Source organism: Podarcis raffonei, chromosome Z (genome assembly GCF_027172205.1).
Source record: "Podarcis raffonei isolate rPodRaf1 chromosome Z, rPodRaf1.pri, whole genome shotgun sequence".
NCBI classification, from domain to species: domain Eukaryota; kingdom Metazoa; phylum Chordata; class Lepidosauria; order Squamata; family Lacertidae; genus Podarcis; species Podarcis raffonei.
Window position 1 is genome coordinate 25,974,059 of NC_070621.1, and position 16,567 is coordinate 25,990,625.

The 16,567-nt window shown below is 41.0% G+C and overlaps 1 protein-coding gene across 2 annotated transcripts in view; it reads left to right on the plus strand.

Annotated features, from left to right (window-relative positions):
• The first annotated feature begins 264 nt into the window (after positions 1-264).
• ACSL4 (acyl-CoA synthetase long chain family member 4) overlaps positions 265-16,567 on the plus strand; it is a 48,424-nt gene continuing 32,121 nt past the window's right edge. For both annotated transcript variants that reach the window (XM_053373258.1, XM_053373259.1), the window contains exon 1: positions 265-449. The gene's annotated coding sequence lies outside the window, so the exon portion shown is untranslated. The remainder of the gene's footprint in view (positions 450-16,567) is intronic.

Consider the following 16,567-nt stretch of genomic DNA (forward strand, 5'->3'; position numbering starts at 1 on the left):
ACCTCGCCCGCCTCCAGCCCATCACCTCACCCTCCAGCCGCCTGAGCAGCCGACGCCGTCGACGAAGACGACAACACCGTCACGGCCGGCTCCGCTGTCACCACCACCAAACCTCCCCACCCACTCTCTCTCTCTTTCGCTCGCTCCTTCCCTTCCTCCTTTCTGTGAGGCTGCCCTTCGCATCAATCAGCGGAGCGAGGCTTCGGATTGGTCAACGCGCCGGGGCACACAGCCACTCCTCCCCCTCAATTCCCCTCCCCCGTGTTACCTCAGCCGGCTCGGCCCCCGCCTCCTCTCCCGCGGTCTTGCTTCGCTTTCTTTCCCCCCTCAGCCATTTTAAACAGCGTGAGGCGGGCAGCGGACCGGCTTCAGTTGCGGGAGAGGAGAGATTCGGTTACGGCAGCCGGGGACAGGAAAGAGTTCTCGCTCGTTCCCCGCCCCACATCACGGTGAGATTCGCCTGGCGGCGCCCCGCTTCTTAAGGGGGGGGGAGGAGATCGCTTCCCGCCCATTTTTATTTGGGAGAGATTATTCACCTGCCCACCCTATATATAGGGTACATATATATGTGCCGGAAAGGAGTCGCCTCTGCCTTTCGCCGCATGAGGTGAGTGATGCTGCGTGGCCCTTACGAAAGACAGTTTGCTTCCTTCCCTCCAGCCGTCGCCAAAGGGGATGAAAGCTCTTTCCCCGGTCGGGTAGAAGCAGGAAGCGGGGATCTCACTTCACCTTTTCTTTCAAAGCTGGCTTTCGGGTCGCTTTCCTCTGTCCTCGCCTTTATTAACACGCCACTTGCGTTGCCCAGCTTCCCTTTTCTCTGAGCCACCCATTTCCCCCTCAGCCTCACTGACCCCCTGCACTCCCCTCAGTGTGGGATGTAGCGGTAGATCAATCAGCTCAAGGCCATCCGATTAATCGGCAGGGATAGGAACCCCATCTCAGGTGGCGCTACTTTTGCCTAGACAGGTGTACATCCTCAAAGCCGCTTGCCGGTAGGATGTAGGGGTGTGTGTATGGAAACCTCTTTGTGAATTTGCATTGCTGTGATGCAGCCTAGAAAAGTAAGGATTGCATTCCTCCTCCTCACACTTTTGCTTCTGGCCATACCGCTATATTCCCAAATGGTTGTCCATGAGAAGAAATGTGGTTCTCTGGCAGGGAAAGGGCATACTGCTTTCCTCCCTAAGCCAGGGTTTCTTTAATCAAATGAGAGCCCTAAAATTTGTGTTTGTATGTTTAATGTTAATCCATTCAACAGGATTTATATTCTGCTTGGGCATCAAAACTTCAAATATATGTTGTTATTAATGCCATTTTTGTTTGCCTGTTGACCTTCTGAATGTTGTTTTTTTAAAAAAATCAATAAATAATACAATAACATCAATAAAACATTACAGAAACTCAGTATGCATGGCGGCCCTCACACTTGAGTCATGTGTGTGTGTAACACATACATTTTATACACATTTCATAGATTAATCAGGTCAGTTAAAATTCATACAAATACTCAACTAGTAGTGCAATCTTCTATATGTCTGCTTATTGAGTTCAGGGGGGGCTTACTTTTGGTAGGTGGGTAGAGGATTCCAGTACAGTGGGTACCTCAGGTTACAAACATCTCAGGTTACAGACTCTGCTAACCTGGAAGTAGTACCTTGGGTTCAGTACCTCGCCCCAGGAAGAGAACAGAAATCGCACCATGGTGGCAGCGGAAGGCCCCATTAGCTAAAGTGGTACCTCAGGTTAAGAACGGTTTCAGGTTAAGAACAGACCTCCGGAACGAATTAAGTTCGTAACCAGAGGTACCACTGTATTTTGTTTCCATGCAGTACAATTCTAAGTTAACTGGCAGTGTAAAATTGCTGCCTTTGCTGTTTATGTGTATGAGTTTTGACTGATTTAGGCTAAAATTTTCTCCCAATTACCTAGGAGTCTACACTACTGAACTGAGAGGGCCTTATTTCTAAATAGGCATGTATGGATTCTGCTGAAATTAATCTCTTATATCTACATATAATTGCTTATGAGGAAAAAACAATGGGTTCTCTTTCTTTTCTTATTTAGATGATGCATTCCTGGGCTGCAATAGGTATCCCAGAATAGGTCTTCTGTTTTCTCTTGCACAGGATAAAATTTTTCTTCAGGGAGAACTTCTAGAAGGGTTGCCATGGTAGTCTGTTATAGCAAAAACAACAGGGTCTTCAGGTAACTTGAAGATGACCAGATCTATTGTGGCATAACTTTCCATAGTTGATGAAAGCTTATGTGACAATATATGTGTGTCATTATGATGCCACAAGACAAGAGGGTGTTGCTAATTAGAGTGCTTGTTTTTAAAATGTTTAATAAATCTGATTGTGGAAGCACGTTTTAGCCAATCAGAATGCTTTGTGCAGTACAAGCCTCTCTGCATGTTTACTCAGAAATAAATCCCACTTTGTTCATGTATGTTTAGGGGTTGCATGTAAGTATGTTTCAGGTTACAGCCTTGGCTAATGTAATCACTTAATTGACTAAGGGTGCAGTCCTAAGATCTTGCAGCTGAGGAAGTCTCTGTACTTGATGCCTGTGTAGAGCAGATGTTCATCCTGAAAATGAAGCATGTTGAAGGAGGTATTGACTGTATCAGACCCCCTTGTTCCCTAACATGCCTCCAAAAAGGCCTAAAACTGTGTTAGTTAGCCCTGGAGCGGGTGTATTTAGTCCTCCTATTAGTGTCAAGATGAGGAAATAAAACGGAGAAGGGGAGGGCGTGTAACAGAAGGTAAAAAGGTAAAGGACTCCTGGACAGTTAAGTCCAGTCAAATTTGAGTATGGGGTGTGGCGCACATCTCTGTTTTCAGGTCGAGGGAGTTGCCATTTTTCTTCAGACAGCTTTCTGGATCATGTGGCCATATAACAGAACAGGAAGGTTAGGAGAGCCTGGCTCTGCTCTTCCTTTGCACAACGGCTTTGTAGAGTAGGCCAGCGGTGTCTTAACTATCAGGTAATTGCTGCCATTGCACCTGCCAATTATTTCTTTCAGCTCCCAGGCATGGTGAATTTTGAGAAAACGAAGCAATTGCTTTCAGAGGGATCCTGAGGTAGCACGCTCTGCACTTCTCAGTCAGTACCCAACTTATCTGACTCCCAGGGAACAAAGAAGTCTGCTTTTATCTACCCCCACACTTTCACCCAGTAGAATACGCTCAGTGGTTACGCATGTAGGAGATTTCTAGAATTCTTGAGGTTGGTGTAAACACAATTTGGAATCCAGAAAGCAGGCTTCTGGTCTCATGAGTAACACACCATAGGTCGTCTGTTGCAGTGGTTTTGATTATTGATAATGGACCCTGACGTGAGGGACTAGTAGTCTGGCATGGAAAGGACAAAGAGCTGCATATCACAGCCCATTTTTAAGCGCTCTCGCACCAAGGTTGGATTGAGTGACGGTATTTTTTAGTATACAGGTTAGATTTGGCGGGTAACTAGTGTGATACTTTGTCAGGAGATAGGGAGATGGCATAAACCCCAGAGGAAGGCAAAGGTTATTGTTTGTGAAAATCAACACTAGATTTTTGTATCTTCCTGCCAGTCAAAACATTCTGTGCGTTGTGGATTCAGGAGTTGGTGAGAGTATGTGTTGGCCTTGCTTGGGCAAAAGGAAATGTATAGAATCATAGAACTGTAGAGTTGAAGGGATCCCATCTAATCCAACCTCCTGCAATGCAGGAATCTCAACTAGATCATGCATGACAGAGGACTTTTATCTACAAGAAAACTGAGAAATGCCACACACACATCATGTTTCACTCTGGATAGAGGAAGTTATAAGGGCTAGGTAATGGTGGTTCCTGTGCCATTTATTTCCCTTCCCCAAAATAATAATCTAATAGTCATAACATACTTTGAGACCATCTTAAGATAAGCAGATAATAGTTAAAATGATCTTCCCTTTATCCTGATAATGATCTTGCTTAGAAGAGAAAGCTACATTGTGCTTGAGTTGATGGACTCATCTGTGAGCTCACTTTCTTTCTGTTGCATCAGAAAGGATGGGTTGTGTGGATGTGGGTGAGGTTGTTTGTGGGGTTGTCATAGGATTTTTCACTTTCAGCAGCACAAACACTTGTATCAACGGTGTGCAGCACTTAAGTTCTCAGAAGGGAGATAAATTGCTGCTATATTATTTTTTAATTGCCTCTTTTGTATATTGTTTGTCACATTAGGCTACATTTAGGTAAGGAGACTTAACCACAACATAATTTCTTATATATCTATTCATATGTAAACTGATTGAGTTCAATGGAATTTACTTCCAGACAAGAGTGCAATCCTGGGTACACTTAATGCTTGGGAGTACAGCCTATTGAAGACAAAGGGGCTTAACTACAAGTAGACATTCGTAAATTTGTGTGTAATATATTTATGAATAACACCAATTTATATATGTTTTATTATGAATTTGAAGAATTATAACTAACATGGGATATATTTGCAACATTAGGATTGTAATCTGTTTTAAAAGCAATTTAGCTTGTATGGGACAATCTAATTCTTATCGCTGTCTTGGTCAGTGAAATGAATCCCAGGCTATTTGGTAACCTAAGTTGAGAAATTATTTGATACCATGTGTTTTCCCTAGCTAAACTATGCAGAACTTTCATTTCTTGGAAATTGGTAATCATGCTATGATGATCACTTTATATTTATGGACTTTCGAGGAAAGCAAAGTTGGAGAACACTGTTAGGAAAGTGGGAGATGTAGAAGCAGAAGAGTAGGAGGGAAAGAAAAGCAGAAATGAAGATTTAGACGACAGTATAAGAGAACAAAAAAATAGAAGGAGAGGAATAGGAAGGGACGACATAGGTGTGTGGTTCGAAAAAAGTATCACAGTGGAGTATGAGCAGTGTTAAGGTAAAGGTAAAGGTACCCCTGCCCGTACGGGCCAGTCTTGACAGACTCTAGGGTTGTGCGCCCATCTCACTCAAGAGGCCGGGGGCCAGCGCTGTCCGGAGACACTTCCGGGTCACGTGGCCAGCGTGACATCGCTGCTCTGGCGAGCCAGAGCCGCACACGGAAACGCCGTTTACCTTCCCGCTAGTAAGCGGTCCCTATTTATCTACTTGCACCCGGGGGTGCTTTCAAACTGCTAGGTTGGCAGGCGCTGGGATCGAGCAACGGGAGTGCACCCCGCTGCGGGGATTCGAACCGCCGACCTTTCGATCGGCAAGCCCTAGGCGCTGAGGCTTTTACCCACAGCGCCACCCGCGTCCCATGAGCAGTGTTAGAAGCAGATATAATTATTATTTTTTGCCAAATGGTGCCTTAAACCTAGGTTACAGGCTCACAAACTGAATGTTTAGGCGCCTTTTTTTTTTACAAGATTACAAAGCTGAAAATGAATTGTGTATATTATCAATTCCATCTAAAATCTGACGCATGCCATAGCACAGCAGCAAAAAAACCGCTACTATGTACCAGCCAGCCAGATGGTGGAGATGTCAGGCACCATCTTGGCACCCAGGCATCTTTACTTGGTAGCAAGTGGCCAATAGCCAGCTGAAAAGGGGCTAATTTTGAACGCTGAGTATGAGGTGGTCACCTGGGATGAAGTTCATGTGGACAACACTGAAAAGAAGTGTAGAATTGGCAGAGGAGTGGGGAGGAAAGCACCTGTAAAGTTGATGAAGTGTGGCCAAATAGGGATTGGATCCTGCAAGTTGGAGAAGCATATGCATGCCGATCAGGGCTAGTGGCTCAGATTTCAAGATGTAATCTGAGGCAGCTTATTTCAGGGTATTCCAGATAGCCTTCTTATCTGTAATGGGGTGCTGCAGTGGTAGGGTGAATATATGTGGGCCCATGTTATTTAAGAATATTTTTGTTAATGTTAGAGAGATCTATAGAATAGGCTTAACAAAACTCAGCAGCATATGTTTATTTCATATTTATTTTACTTATAGAATTTCTTACCCACTCTTCAGCATAAGGTCCCAGGGCAGGTTACAGCTACATAGCATGCAATTATAAAAACAGATAAAACTGTTAAATTTATTTCTTGGTATGAGCTTTCGTGTGCATGCACATTTCTTCAGATACAAGAAGTGTGCATGCACACGAAAGCTCATACCAAGAACTAACTTAGTTGGTCTTTAAGGTGCTACTGAAAGGAAAATTTTTTTTTGTTTTGACTATGGCAGACCAACACGGCTACCTTTCTGTAACTGTTAAATTTATATTATTCTGTTCCATTTGGAACAGTTTTACTTTTGTAATTCTAACAGTTTGCAAGAGGTGGGTCTTGCAAAGAAACAAAAGCAAACCCTTAATTGTCAGTATGTGTTGTGTAGCCATTGTGAGAAATGCACTTTGACTTGCATAGCATTTGGAATGTTGCCTTTATTAGGGCCTCAGGTACGGGTGTGTGTGTAGGTATATGTGGCTTATCACTGCATATGTTCATCACTGTTGCTACACTCTGCTGTAATTGTCATTTCACTTCCTCCTGTCTGCCACTTTTTTTAGTTCTAGCATTACCAAATGTTTATATTTTGTTGCTTTTGAGAAAGAGATGTTATATTTATTGTCAGTAATGTACCTTAAAGAGTTATATTCTGGATTACAAACAACCCTGTGAGCTGATTCTGGCTTTTGTCCAGCTAGAGTATCTCCTTCCCAGGAGCTGAATGAGAAGTAAGCAGTTCTTTGTGATTCTTTCCCTGAATCAGTAGCATCTTTCTGGCTTCAGACCAGATGGTTTCCTTTGGTCATTGGTTTTCAGTAGCATAATCTCCTCCCTCTCACGCCCCCTTTGTAGACGCAGCTCAGGAGGCTGGGCTCAGGATGTGGCCTGATGCTGATGTAACAAGGGAGGGGGGAGGCAGAAAGAGAGAAAGAAAACCAAGAAAATGTGATTCACTGCTTAGCAGCTTCCAAGGTTGCATATTACATCTTGTCTATCATGATAAGAGTGAAAACTAAAGTGTTATCTTCCGCTTGAGGTAAAAGGCTACATCAGCTATGTTTTGTGTTCTCATATGAACTAATTGATGCATGTGGCTTTCCTTGGTTGGGTAAAAAGTAAGCTTTCTATTTAGTATATACAGTATATATTGGGAAAGCAGTCACTGATATGGCAGCAATTAGCCAATTTGTAGATATAAAGCAATTATTTGAACACCACAGGGTTTAATAGCATTGTCTCATGCAGTACTGAAGAGCAGGACATTATATATTTTTTACCTTTCACACTATCACTCTTTTGTCATCTTCCAAAATAGGCACGTTAGTATAAGGATATGAAGCTATGTTATGTCCCAACATAGAGGGATGACGGCAGGATATAAATAGTCAGTTGACTTTTATTCATCAATGCTACATTCCTAATTGTTTTAGGCTGCAGACATAGCCAGTTGTGCTTTCCCTTTCCAGCCATTCATATAAAAATGCAGTTTTGTGGCTTGGGTAACTAGAAAAATGAATATTGTGATCACAGTATTTTTCTTTTTGGTGGGTGTTCATAAAACAAACAGGGCCATTGCTGCTAAATATGATCAAACATTATCTCTGGCCAAAAGGTTTGTAATACAGTGGTACCTTGGGTTACATATGCTTCAGGTTACAGACTCCGCTAACCCAGAAATAGTACCTCGGGTTAAGAACTTTGCTTCAGGATGAGAACAGAAATTGTGCTCCGGCGGCAGCGGGAGGCCCCATTAGCTAAAATAAGAACAGTTTCAGGTTAAGAATGGACCTCTGGAATGAATTAAGTACTTAACCCGAAGTACCAGTGTAGAAGAATGGCAATTAAAACAGCCTTTGTGGTCATCTTTATTTGGAAACTGTCTATCAGACATAATACTGTTTATTTGTACTCTTATGCAATCTATACAACTTTCCCATACTTAATTGTTGATTGAAACCTTAATGGGGATGCTTGCATTGTTATCAATGGATTGTTGTATTGACTTCTCATTTGTATCACCCCCAAATCTAAGAAAAAACTATTGAATGACAAAAATATTAATTACAAAACAGTGTAAGCTATCAAACACTAAAAGAGTGTTCCTTATTATTGAAGAATAGCAATCTTAATTAAATGTATTTGGAATCATGATATATATTTGGCTGAATAGACAAAGAAAATAGAAGCATTTGCTCTTGGTTTGAGCAGGTTAATATGTAATGTAATATGTAATGTGTAATGTAACAGCTCTTGCCAACCTAGCAGTTTGAAAGCATACCACCACAAGTAGATAAATAGGTACTGCTGTGGTGGGAAGGTAAATGGCGTTTGTGTGTGCTCTGACTTCCGTCACTGTTCTGTTGCACCAGAAGTGGTTTAGTCGTGCTAGCCACATGACCCGGAAAGCTGTCTGCGGACAAATGCTGGCTCCCTCGGCCTGAAAACAGAGATGAGCACTGCACCCCATAGTCAAATTCAACTGGACTTAACTGTCCAGGGATCCTTTACCTTTACCTTTTACCTATGTAATGTGATTATATATTATTACTGGGAGGCGGGGTGCAGAAGGCAACCAACTCTTGTTGCAGGAGAACATGCAGAATAGAACCTTTTAACAAAATTAAAGCTGTTTAAAACTGAAATTTTATGCATGAGACCTGCGAGTATAGGGCGGTATGCAGCAACTGTAGCAGCAGCAGCAGCAGCAACAACAACAACATGGTGTCATCTCAGAATTAAGGCTCACTGAGTTTTGTGGAGTTTGCTCCCACATAAGCGGGAGCAGCTTAAATGGCTGAAGTATTTGTTTAGTTTTTCATGTTATATTTGTTTATTTTTTACGTAGGATTTTGTTTCTAGTGTGACTGGCTTTTCATGGAAAGGAAATTTGAGCATAGGAGTCACTTCCTACAAGGGTACTGGATTAACAATAGCTTCATAATGTCCTTGTATTTTAAATGGTGGAGGTGATTTGCTTTTGAGTAGTCATAACTACCATATTTTTTGCTCTATAAGACTCACTTTTCCCCTCCTAAAAAGTAAGGGGAAATGTGTGTGCGTCTTATGGGGCGAATGCAGGCTGCGCAGCTATCACTCTTTCAGTGCGCAGCGATCCCTCTTGCTGTTCTGGCTTCTGAGATTCAGAATATTTTTTTTCTTGTTTTCCTCCTCCAAAAACTAGGTGCGTCTTGTGGTCTGGTGCATCTTATAGAATGAAAAATACAGTATTTTGTAGTTGTACAAGCATTATGCTTCCTAGAATGGTTGTAGTGACTAGCCCTCCTCCTTTTCTCGGACATGCTGATTCTGCTAACGTGAAATATGCAAACACCAATACTTATCTGACCAGATTGTTTTTCCCCTTGCCTTTTTTGAATCCTAGTCATTCACATCTCTAGACCATAAGCATGACAGGGCAGAGTCTTAAAGAATGTTTAAAGAACAGGTAGATATTCAGTTATATGATTGTTCAAGGAAGGATGCACACTTAATATTCTCATGTGCAGTTTCTCTGGGAAAGGATTTAAATAAATGGAAAAGCAGATAAGTAACGTTTTATAGATGTTTACTGTCTTGCTTTCTAGAGCTCTTAATCCACCATTCCTAGGGGTTTGGATTTGTCCATATACAGTTGCCCTTTTGGGTTGTCACACATTTTTAGAGTTGAGGCAAAGACTGGTCTGCAACAAAAAGTTTTTTCCTTTTATGATTTCTTGCTCAGTGGAACAATTTCTTAATTTTTTCTTGCAGTGGGTTTTTTTTAAAGCAACAATTGGTGTAGCAATAAAATTGCTAGCACATTTGTAAAGCTAAGAGGGTCCAGTATGGTTTCACATTGGATGATGGTGTTGTTAAAATTTCTGCATTGCAGGGGGTTGGACTATGAGTTTTAGAATCCCTTCCACCTCTATAATTCTATTATTTTAGTACCTTTGGTAAATGATTTTATAATTTCAGAGTAGAAGAGTAGAAGAGTCCTGTAACTGATGCGCCAGTATAGCATTCTCTTCCATGTGCAGAAGATGCATGCATAGAGTACCCATAAATAGATTCCATACTAGTGATGTTAAATTCTTGAGAATAGTCTTTTAGAGAATATTCTTGATTAATGAGAATATTAGAGAATTTTCATTTAAAATAGGAGAATATTCATTTTAATGCATTGAAAATGATATAATTTTAATGCATTGAAAATTATATATTTAGTTAATATACATGTAATATTTATGGGTAATCTTGTTCAGATGGCAGCCAAAACCTGTACAGATGCTTTTATTCAGTGGGGCAATGTAGTGAATTCACATTCTTTGATTTTTTGCGCCAAACTTGAATTTGAAAATTCAACGTGAATGACTCATGTTAATCACTAAGCCTGCCACTAACTGTATATTTAGTAAAAGAACCACAGTGAAAATATATAAGCACAAGCCTATTTGTCACTTGACTTGCAAGTATCAAATTAAAAGGTAAAACATGTTTTATAGTTAAAGTTAAACCATTCTAAGGTGATGGCACCAGTAATTGTCATGTTAAGGTTTGGTATAAGGAAATTCAGTAGTTAAATCATATTTTATTCTTCCATCAGAAAATGTACATGTTAAAGGACAAGTCAATAAATGCAATTGGCATGTTAAGGTTTGATACAAATAAGTTCTGTAATAGGCTATCTTGTGCTTCTAATAGTTCTAATACTTAATAACTGTTTTGGTGACTAAAACACAGCTTGATAAACAAAACTACAGTCATACCTCATGTTACGTTTGCTTCAGGTTGCACGTTTTCAGGTTGTGTCCCAGAAGTACCAGAAAGGGTTACTTCTGGGTTTCGCCGCTCATGCATGCGCAGACGCGCAAAATGACGTCATTTGCAGAAGCGGCGACCCATGTGTGCGCAGACGCGGGTTGCGTTCTTTTCAGGTTGCGAACGGGCCTCCGGAACGGATCCTGTTTGCAACCAGAGGTACCACTGTATATGCATACATATAAAAAAGAAGCTATTAACATTAAATATATTATCATTATATGATAATATATTTCAGTATGTCAATCTCTGGTAAATGGCACCTTGTACCATTGAATGGTACTGCACCAACCAGTTACTGGCACTAAATAAAAATATAGAAACGTCAACTGTTTTAATCAAGGCCACCTCATATGCTGTTACACATATAGGCCTAGGTACTTTAAATGTATAAAGCATTAAAGCTACTTTCTGTAAAAAAATATCACACTGTATGGCCAACGGTATAGAATTACTAAGAATAAGGTCACACCAAAATAGAAAAATGGCTATTACATATAGTTGAAATACATACAAATTCAAATGTTCATCAAATTAAAAGTATAGCATTTTTAAAACTAAAAAAGGTTTTCTGTAGCTCACATTCAAAACTGCCAGTGGTGAATGACACAATGCCCAGTAATGTAACTGGATCAAAAAAAATCATTATTCATTACTAACACTGGCAATATCACAGCTTGACTTATTATTTACTAGATTTTTTTAATGTGGGTTGTAAAACTGGTTCTTACATTAGAATTTACAGTTTGTGGAGAATATTCTCCGGAGAATTTTCTAGCAGAGAATATTTCTCAAGAATATTCTCATTCTCGAGAATTTTCCCACCTCACATCACTAGTCCATACTTCATTTCAATTGCTTGCACAAGGACTAAATTAAAGCCTATAATCTACTGCTATTTAAGAAGTAATACTTTCTCTTTGACTATTATAGAATCATAGAATCATAGAATTGGAATCATAGAGTTGGAAGAGACCACAAGGGCCATTGAGTCCAACCCCCTGCCAAGCAGGAAACACCATCAGAGCACTCCTGACATATGGTTGTCAAGCCTCTGCTTAAAGACCTCCAAAGAAGGAGACTCCACCACACTCCTTGGCAGCAAATTCCACTGTCAAACAGCTCTTACTGTCAGGAAGTTCTTCCTAATGTTTAGGTGGAATCTTCTTTCTTGTAGTTTGGAACCATTGCTCCGTGTCCGCTTCTCTGGAGCAGCAGAAAACAACCTTTCTCCCTCCTCTATGTGACATCCTTTTATATATTTGAACATGGCTATCATATCACCCCTTAACCTCCTCTTCTCCAGGCTAAACATGCCCAGCTCCCTTAGCCGTTCCTCATAAGGCATCGTTTCCAGGCCTTTGACCATTTTGGTTGCCCTCCTCTGGACACGTTCCAGTTTGTCAGTGTCCTTCTTGAACTGTGGTGCCCAGAACTGGACACAGTACTCCAGGTGAGGTCTGACCAGAGCCGAATACAGTGGCACTATTACTTCCCTTGATCTAGATGCTATACTCCTATTGATGCAGCCAAGAATTGCATTGGCTTTTTTAGCTGCCGCGTCACACTGTTGGCTCATGTCAAGTTTGTGGTCCACCAAGACTCCTATTTTATGACTTGATCCAGTATCTGGCTAAGTAAGAACAGGATGTGGATCAATATTTTTTTTAGCTGGTTTGTGAGTTGTTAAATTTCATTGAAATTAGCTGTAGTAGTGATTTATGGAGCACTGATGCTACCTGACTCTTTGTGAATTTAATAGCGGATTCAAGATGCCAGTGGATGCAAGCAATTTTATCCTGTGCAAACAAGTCACAGCAAGCAACCTTTGGTTCCACCACCTCCTTTGGGCAAGAGTATATAAGAGGCCTTGCAATATTTATAATAGTTATTTGCCATGTATCAGTTAGCAGAGCCTAAAATTACAACAATTAGCATATGGGTGTCTGCAAAATAATTGAGGTTAAAAAAGGACCTTGGGTTCATAAAAGTTGGGAATCACTGCTATATGAGAAGTAATAAAGCCTAAGAACAAGTTACAGGATGCAGTATTGGAGGTGGTGTTATTGAAGAGGGGAACTGGCAATAGCGCCTTTGGAATTGTTATGAGATGGTTCTGGGCATCCTTACACAAACTCCATGTAAAACTAAAAAATGAAATGAGTGAGTAGGGTAGCCAACAAATAATTGTATTCTGTAGCAGTTTTAGATGGGCTTGGGGTAATGTGATTCCCCTTTGCTAGAGGAACAGTGTCATTTAATGGGTAGTGCAGTTCTGCCCCCCCCCCCCAGGACAGCTGCAGTTCAGTTTCTCTTAATATATTCCGTTGTCTTACACAGGTTGGCAAAAAGGGATCTGTTGCAAACATTCTAAACCAGATTATGATCAGCTCTTAGAGAACCTAATGATGTTTCTCCAAAGAAGCATTTTGGGTTTTATCTTTATGTGTGTATTAACTCTTTGAAATAGGTTATTGGTGCTTATAAAGACTGCAAATTTGGTATTTAACAATCTTGTAAGTGTTACAAGAAAAAAACAACTGCTCCTTTTCCCTTATGGAGTATCCAAGAGCCTGTATGGAGACCTTAAGTAGGTTCCCTCTCGGTAGGAGAAAATAACAGAGGGCAACTAGAGAATATTGAGAAGCAAAGCAGCTAATAAGCCTGATCTTTATTAAACTGTTGCAACAGGGTCCTCCACTCACTCCACACAGGGAGGGAGGAGAGGAACCCCGAACAATGGTGTGCAAGCCCTTATATAGACTTTTGAAATTACCCACCCTGTAGCTCAAGACAACCCCCCAAAACACCATACAGTGGTACCTCAGGTTAAGTACTTAATTTGTTCCAGAGATCCATTCTTAACCTGAAACTGTTCTTATCCTGAAGCACCACTTTAGGTAATGGGGCCTCCCGCTGCCGCCGTGCTGCCCGAGCACGATTTCTGTTCTCATCCTGAAGCAAAGTTCTTAACCGAGGTAATATTTCTGGGTTAGCGGAGTCTGTAACCTGAAGTGTATATAACCTGAAGCATATGTAACCCGAGGTACCACTGTACATACATCACAGAAGGAGGTGGTCTCCAACAGAAATACATCACAGGGCAGTCTACCACAGAAATCCTGTTTGTCAGGATACATGACAGTGATCACTGATTTCTCTACCTAGGCAGCCTGGCCATTCCTTTTGAGATGCTATATACTTAGTTACTGAATCCAGGTCACAGGCTCACCATAGGTAAAGGTAAAGGGACCCCTGACCGTTAAGTCCAGTCGCGAACGACTCTGGGGTTGCAGCACTCATCTCGCTTTACTGGCCGAGGGAGCCAGCGTTTGTCTGCAGACAGCTTCCGGGTCATGTGGCCAGCATGACTAAGCAGCTTCTGGTGAACCAGAGCAGCGCACGGAAACGCCGTTTACCTTCCTGCCAGAGCGATACCTATTTATCTACTTGCACTTTGATGTGCTTTCGAACTGCTAGGTTGGCAGGAGCTGGGACCAAGCAATGGGAGCTCACCCTGTTGTGGGGATTTGAACCGCCGACCTTCTGATCGGCAAGCCCAAGGCTCAGTGGTTAGACCACAGTGCCACCCGCATCCATATTCATACACAAATACACCCTTAAGACTGGATTTGAACAAAGGGACAATGGAGAGGCTTTCCCATTTCCTTCCTCACTGCAGAGAATATTTGAGGTCACTGGAAGAGTCCAAATGGCTTCAGGATTGCTCTCCTGTACTATTTCAGAAACATGGTTTATATACTTATGTAATTTAAGTAGAAGACTGTCATCTTATTCAATGTTATGACCATCTTTATAATGGCAGTAACATTAGCTAATTTAGAAACTCTAGTTTTAAGATGAAAAACCCTTGAAATATGCTTATTGGTTTTGTTGGAACTGCCTACTTGTGCAGTGGCCCATTATGGTGTGTTTTTTTAATGGTGTTGGGTGGGGGGTAGAGAAAGAATGACACAATATTTCCATCTTTTCAACAAATTTTCTGAAGCTAGAACATTCTCCTACCTCTTGTTTACAGTTCTCAACATTTGGAGGTTCTTCTCATGCTAGGTAAATAGCTAGAGAGGGAACCAAACTATGCAGATTAGGACTACTTCATAGTAAGAATCTTTTTTTCTTTATCTTGTTATGGTAAACATGACCATTTGGCAATTATGCGAAAGAGGGCAACAGTTCCCTCATAATCCTTGTACAGTAGTTTAATGTTGATGTTACAACTGTTACAAACTTACAATAACCTTTTGATTACATGGCTTGTGTTTCAAAAGCCAACAAATGAAATATGGAGACAATGTGTGCTTGCACCGGCTATCTAAAGAGCACAAGAGGCTTGTGCTAATCCAATGCTGACTTTAGCCTGAAATTAGTGAAAGTTCCTTATTTTGTGTTTGGAGGAGTTGTAATTGGATTGGTAATCTAGAATGTCCCAATTGAGCTGATGGAAATTTGCTTTTTTAATAACCTACATAATGTGGTTACTTGGTCATCAACTATTGTACAGCTATATATCTTCTTAAGAATATGCTTCATCACTTCCGTAGTCAAGAGGTTATTCTAGGACATCACTGATAAACTTGTGTGCTTTTCCTACAGGAAGTACATTGCTATTGAGCAAGTCCTGTGAAAGCTGTTTTCTGATACGTTACAACTTAAAATTACTTATGAGTGATGTCCCGTTCTGCAGGAAGTCTGCTACTGCACCATTTCTGTCAACCCTAACAATTTTGCAATCCTATTTCCTATTGATCTACAATTAGGATTTTATTCAACATGCACAAACTTATCTTTTGTATTTCCCAGTAGTAATTTTAAGCATGCAAGTTGCTACCCCCAATTAAATGTTGTGGCTTGTTCTGAACTTTAGCACCAACAAGGAAAAATGTTTTGGAAGGGGTGAAGGGGACAAAGATTACTTTTTCTGTTTCCATTCTGAACACCCCATTAGCCAACCATACTGAGAGCTAGCTTTATATACTGGGACACTGGTAAGCAAGCTACAGAACTAGGTTATTAGGCTGCATCTTGTTCTTTCACAAAAACAGAAGTATCATGTACAGACTGTGCTCCAGTTGTTTTGTGCCAAGAACAGGGAGTTAAGATAAGGAAATGGTCAAAACATACTGCCCACCTGAACATTTAAGGTAATTTTATACTTGGTTAAAACTGCAAGTAGGAATGACTGAATAAATCTGAGAAGTAAAAAACAATTTGATTGGAGAAAAATTTGAGGGATTGTGTTAAGTGTTGCTGTTCATCATTGCAACAATGAGGGTTCCAATTGCCACCAAGGAAAGCTTTGGACAGCTCTATCAGTTCCCATTGATGATATAAGCTTTGCAGAATTGTTCCACTGACAACTCCACTGGCACTTGCAGGAACCAAATGTGTGGAACCTACTACTGATTATTTGATAGTGCTCTGCGACTTCTTTTCCTAACCAGTATGTTGATCCTTCGACTGACACTCCCCTTGATCTGACTCTTTGTGAATGTCTCCAATGATCAGTGTGAACTGCAAGCAGGTGTGTGTGGAAAGCATGATCAGCCAACCACTCCCTCTGCTCTCCCCACTACCATATACACACACCTCACACAGACAGAACTGCCAGGCTGTGTGAACATAGTTAATAGTCTACATTGCAATCATATATTGGGTGACCTGCCCATTTTCTTATTTAGCTTCAAATGTTGAAAGCTAATGTTCCAAATACATAGCTGATTTTAGACTATGTGTGTAGTCTATAAATGAATACAGCATGTTTCCGATTCCCTTGGAGATTCTTTTTTAATGAGCAGAGA